Raw genomic sequence first — 6,590 nt, 5'->3', positions numbered from 1 at the left:
ATTTTGACCGTATCACCCTTTACAATCAGTCAACTAGTTCGATCAGTTAGTTCACAAGTTTATTGTCGGCCAGTGATGGGCCGTTGATTTCGTCAAGTTCATCATAGATAACTAGTATTAGTTTGCGAAAAGAACCTCGATTAATTTATCTGCGAAAAGAAGCGAAATGGGCGAAAAAAACTGAAAATTGTGATATCGTCAATGAATTCAAAAATAATTGAGCGAACAACTTGATAGAAAATATTTAGTTAGTTAAACTAACGTGGTGAACGGAAAGAAACGACTGATGAGCACTAGTTCAGCCCGTTCATTTCAAAGACCCGTTCAATTGAATTAGTTCGTTTGCGAACTATCCAACTCTATGGACGGGTTGATTAGCGTTGTCATTTTTATGATGAAGCCAAAAAATGGGTCGATTGGGCGATTGAGTCATTTTTTTATCGCGAAATCCGTATGTTACTAACATACACCCAGAGAAGGAATATGATCACCTCAACTATGTTTTAAGAGCAAAATGTTATTTTTGGGTGGTGACCATGTAACATGGTTTTGCAACCATGTTATTTTGTCGGAAATCATGTATCTGATTTCGGCAAGCAGGTTATATTTGACGAGAAAATAACATTTTAGTGGCAAACATGTTACATGGTCACCATACAAAAATAACATTTTGCTCTTGAAACATGTTTGAGGTAATCTAATTCCTTCTCTGCGTGTAGAAAAACGGGAAAAAATAGGGGCTAGCGATGGACAATACTTTGATGGATCAGTCTGTTACAATTTTTTTGTTTTCGGAATAAATTCTCAAACATTTGAAAACTTTCGGGATTTTTTTATTGCGCTCCCTATAAGGTATTTAATATGGTTTTAAGGTATTTTACCATATTGTATAATCATTTTACATCAAAATTCTCAAAATTCCTCAAATTCAAGGCAAAACAAGTATATAAGGCCGTAAGTTCGGCCAGGCCGAAGCTTATGAACCCTCCACCATTGATTGCGGAAAAACTTTTTCTAAACACTGTCATCCACAATCGAATTACTTAAGTTGCGGTAACGCTTGCCGATGTCTGTAAGTCTGTCTAAATTGTCTGTAAGTCCATACGCGGTTATATTAAATCAAAAAAGATCGATCAAATACGTATATAATACAGTTTTACAAAATTTACTATAGACATAAAATTTTAACAAAATTTTCTATAGAAATAAAATGTTCACAAAATTTTCTATAGAAATAAAATTTTGACAAAATTTTCTATAGAAATAAAATTTTAACAAAATTATCTATAGAAATAAAATTTTATATAGAAATAAAATTTTAACAAAATTATCTATAGAAATAAAATTTTGACAAAATTTTCTATAGAAATAAAAATTTGACAAAATTTTCTATATTTTCTATAAATTTTAAGAAAAATTTTCTATAGAAATAAAATTTTAACAAAATTTTCTATAGAAATAAAATTTAAACAAAATTTTCTATAGAAATAAAATTTTGACAAAATTTTCTATAGAAATAAAATTTTGACAAAATTTTCTATAGAAATAAAATTTTGACAAAATTTTCTATAGAAATAACATTTTGGTAGATTTTTTTTGGCTCGAGTAGCAACCATGATTATGAACCGAATAGAATTTTAACAAAATTTTCTACAGAAATAAAATTTTGACAAAATTTTCTATAGAAATAAAATTTTGACAATGATGAAAATTTGATTATGAACCGAATAAAATATTAACAAAATTTTCTATAGAAATAAAATTTTGACAAAATTGTCTATAGAAATAAAATTTTGGTACATTATTTTTGGCTCGAGTGGCAACCATGATTATGAACCGATATGAACCAATTTTTGGGTGATTGGAGATCGGCTATATATAACTATAGACCTATACGGACCAATTTTGGTATGTTTGTTAGCGGCCATATACTAACACCATGTTCCAAATAAAAACCGGATCGGATGAATTTTGCTTCTCTTGGAGACTTCGCAAGCCAAATCTGGGGATCGGTTTATACGGGGGCTATATATAATTATGAACCGATGTTGACCAATTTTTGCATGGTTGTTAGAGGCCATATACCAACATCATGTACCAATTTTCAGCAAGATCGGATGAAATTTGCTTCTCTTTAAGGCTCCGCAAGCCAAATCTGGGGATCGGTTTATACGGGGGCTGTATATAATTATGGATCGATGTGGACCAATTTTTGCGTGGTTGTTAGAGACCATATACCAACACCATGTACCAAATTTCAACCGGATCGGATGAAATATGCTTCTGTTAGAGGCATTGGCGTGTTGGGGGGGCGTAGCCCCCCCCAGAATAGTTCTTGCCCCCCCCCCAGAATAATCAAAGCTACAGTTGTTTTATATTTTAATTCAAGCTTTGCGATGTGTTTAATCCAATTAAGATTGTGGCAGAGAGAGTATGTTAAGCATATTTTTTAGTATTGATATTTACATTACAACTAAAAACACGAAATAAAAACACTAAAAGGAAACTTGAGACGCACATTTTCAAAAATAGTCAATTTATAACTACGTTGATTAAAATCATAAATCGTCACATGCCCAATTTACCATCTAAAATCGTCAAAATCACGAAAAATCCACAGAGTTGGCACCGCTGCTCTCGACAGTTGCTTCGTTGTATTCTGTTCTCAGAGAATTTTTAAAAACTAATCGAAGATAGACGTTTTATAATATTCAATTTATTTTTTGGCTTTTATTTAATTTTTTATTCTTAGTATTTTTTATACACGATGAATATGTTAAGTTTATGTTTTGCTTAATGATTTCTAGTCCTGTTTTAAAACACACATTTTAAATAAAATTTAAAAATCATATGTTTGTTGTCTTGAATTAAAAATAAATTACAAACAATATTTTTCAAACACATACTTAAAGCAATGCTTTTATGGTAAGGTAAGTTGCTATTTGATTATTTATAGCGGTGTCGTGGAACCGGCTCCCACACACAATAAAATATTTTTTGTCTTCAACCATGAAATTAATTGATCTAATTAATTATGCCCTTCACCACTACTGTGGTACAGGGTATAATAAGTTTGTGCATTTGAATATAACGCCAAGAAATAGTGGTCATAGACCCATCTTTTAGTATACCGATCGGGTAAGAATTAAAATCTGAGTCGATTTAGCGATGTCCGTCTGTCTGTCTGTCTGTCTGTCCGTCCGTCCGTCTGTCTGTATATGTAATTTTGTGCACAAAGTACAGCTCGCAATTTAAGTCCAATCGTCCTCAAATTTGGCATAGGGCCGTTTCTTGAGACAGAGACAATTGATATTGTTTTTGGAAAAAATCGGTTCAGATTTAGATATAGCTGCCATATATAATTATCTACGATGTGGTCATAGTTAGCGTGTTTATCAACCGATTTTCTTGAAATACCGTACATCCAAATATTTAATGAATCTCGCAAATCTTGCAAAATATCAGCCAAATCGGTTCAGATTTAGATATAGCTACCATATATATCTTTCGTCCGATTTAGACTCATATGACCACAGAGCCCAAAGTTTACTACCGATCTTCATGAAATTTTGCACAGAGGGTAGAATTGGCATTCTACCAATGCTTGGTACACTTGATTGAAATCGATTCAAATTTAGATATAGATCCCATATATATCTTTCGTCCGATTTGAACTTATATGGCCACAAAAGCCAGAGATTTGCCGTGATTTGCTTCAAATTTTGCACAAGGGGTACGTTTAATAGTATCGTTAAGTGTGTCAAATTTTGTTAAAATCGGTTCAGATTTAGATATAGCTCCCATATATATCTTTCGTCCGATTTGAACTTATATGGCCTCAAAATCCAGGGTTTTGCCGTGATTTGCTTCAAATTTCGCAAAAGGAGTACGTTTAGTAGTATAGGTAATTGTGCCAAATTTGGTTGAAATCGATTCAGATTTAGATATGGCTCCCATATATATCTCCCGTCCGATTTGCACTCATGTGACCAGGGGGGCCAAAGTTATACTCCCATTTACGTGAAATTTAGCATAGATAGCAGAATTATTATTCTAACTATGCATGTCAAATTTAGTCAAAATTGGTTCAGATTGTATATAGCTTCCATATATACGTACACCAGAGTTGGGGAAATATGGTAGACTGGTATATAAAAAACGTATATAACTAAATCAACATGTTGAATTGACAGATGCAAAATGACAGACTCAAGTCAGATTAACAGGAAAGAAAAAAAAAACAGTACAGAATAGCATAGAACACTATATGGATTGAGAGGTATGCGGAGTAGGAAACTCAATACACAAAGAGGAAATAAGACAAAATGTCAAAGAGGGTATAATCCTCAATCCCAAAGAATCCACATACTAATTTTTTAAGTAAAGACATCCTTTTTAGCATTTCCTTCGTACAACAAGCACACGCTCATACCCACACACACACACGCGCGCCCATGCACAAACTTTAAAATGGAAAGCAGAATATTTATGCCATGAAAATTGGGAAAAGTGACAGAGAGGGTCGGGGTGGGGGAAAGGTATTCTATAAGGATTGCATATCCATCCTTTTATGCTAGCATACTGCGTTGTGTTGCGTCGTTCACTGCTAAATGTGTCAACTTTGAGGGGTTGTCATGCAAAGCTAGTTGTTGAGAGTTCTACATGCGTATGAGTGTGTATGTTTGAGCGAATGCGAGTGCTTGCTTGCTTGTGAATCAGTGTGTTTTTAATCAAAGAATTTTTATACCCTTCACCACTACTGTGGTACAGGGTATAATAAGTTTGTGCATTTGTATGTAACGCCAAGAAATAGTGGTCATAGACCCATCTTTTAGTATACCGATCGGCTTAGAATTAAATTCTGAGTCGATTTAGCGATGTCCGTCTTTCTGTCTGTCCGTCCGTCTGTCTGTATATGTAATTTTGTGCACAAAGTACAGCTCGCAATTTAAGTCCGATCGTCCTCAAATTTGGCATAGGGCCGTTTCAAGGGACATAGACAATCGCTATTGGTTTTGGAAAAAATCGGTTCAGATTTAGATATAGCTGCCATATATATTTATCCCCGATTTGGTCATAGTTAGCGTGTTTATCAACCGATTTTCTTGAAATACCGTACATCCAAATATTTTATGCATCTCGAAAATCTTGCAAAATATCAGCCAAATCGGTTCAGATTTAGATATAGCTCCCATATATATATTTCGTCCGATTTAGACTCATATGACAACAGAGGCCAAAGTTTACTACCGATCTTCGTGAAATTTTGCACAGAGGGTTGAATTGATATTCTACCAATGCTTGGTAAATTTGATTGAAATCGGTTCAAATTTATATATGGCTCCCATATATATCTTTCGTCCGATTTGAACTTATATGGCCACAAAAGCCAGAGTTTTGCCGTGATTTGCTTCAAATTTTGCACAGGAGTACGTTTAATAGTATCTTTAAGTGTGTCAAATTTTGTTAAAATTGGTTCAGATTTAGATATAGCTCACATATATATCTTTCGCCCGATTTGGACTTATATGGTCTCAAAAGCCAGAGTTTTGCCCTGCCTTACTTCAAACTTTGCACAAGCGGTACTTTTAACGATACTATTGTATGTGTCAAATATGGTCAAAATCGATTCAGATTTAGATATAGCTTCCAAATATATGTTTCGTCCGATTTGAACTTATATGGCCTCAAAATCCAGGGTTTTACCGTGATTTGCTTTCGCACTAGGAGTACGTTTAGTAGTATCGGTAATTGTGCCAAATTTGGTTGAAATCGGTTCAGATTTAGATATAGCTCCGATATATACCTTTCGCCCGATTTGCACTCATATGACCAGGGGGGCCGAAGTTATACTCCCATTTACGTGAAATTTAGCATAGATAGCAGAATTATTATTCTAACTATGCATGTCAAATTTAGTCAAAATTGGTTCAGATTGTATATAGCTTCCATATATACGTACACCAGAGTTGGGGAAATATGGTAGACTGTTTCATATTTTAGACCCATTTTCAATGGGATTTTCCTCCAATTGACTGGATAGTTTCCACAGAGAATACAAATATGGCCAAAATTCTCACAGTTTACACAAAATTCTGTGATGATTTCCCCATATCTTAGCCATTTCCTACACACTGCAATGCCAAAATTTCCACAGAACGGATGAGTTTTAAATAAGGCTCCAAGTCGCCCTACACATATCTTGGCGAGATCTAACCAATATCCTTGTAAAATCGCCACTGCTGAGTAGCAACAATTGTAAATATTACTCTAATTGTCCTGTATCTCGAATACATATGTATCGCCTGAAAAATCATAAATCTCTTTTGTACAATTGCATTAAAATTTCTCTCGCTTCATATTTCCCATATTTTTTACTAACATTGTGTATCCTCCCAGGGCGTTAGCCGATTTAAATTTTAATTCTAGAGTTTTTGTAGAAGTACAAAAAATTGTTTCCATTAAAAGTATTTGTATCTGGAAATGCAAACCTTTATATAGCTCCCAGCAAATTTTAAGTAGTTGAGATGGTAACACAAATGTTTGTCTACATAGTGGTGAAGGGTATAATATAGTCGGCTCCGCCCGAC

The sequence above is a fragment of the Haematobia irritans genome, chromosome 4 (assembly GCF_050003625.1).
Source record: "Haematobia irritans isolate KBUSLIRL chromosome 4, ASM5000362v1, whole genome shotgun sequence".
In the NCBI taxonomy this organism is placed as follows: Eukaryota; Metazoa; Arthropoda; class Insecta; order Diptera; family Muscidae; genus Haematobia; species Haematobia irritans.
The sequence above is the reverse complement of the archived record's forward strand: the minus strand, read 5'-3'. Positions refer to the sequence as shown.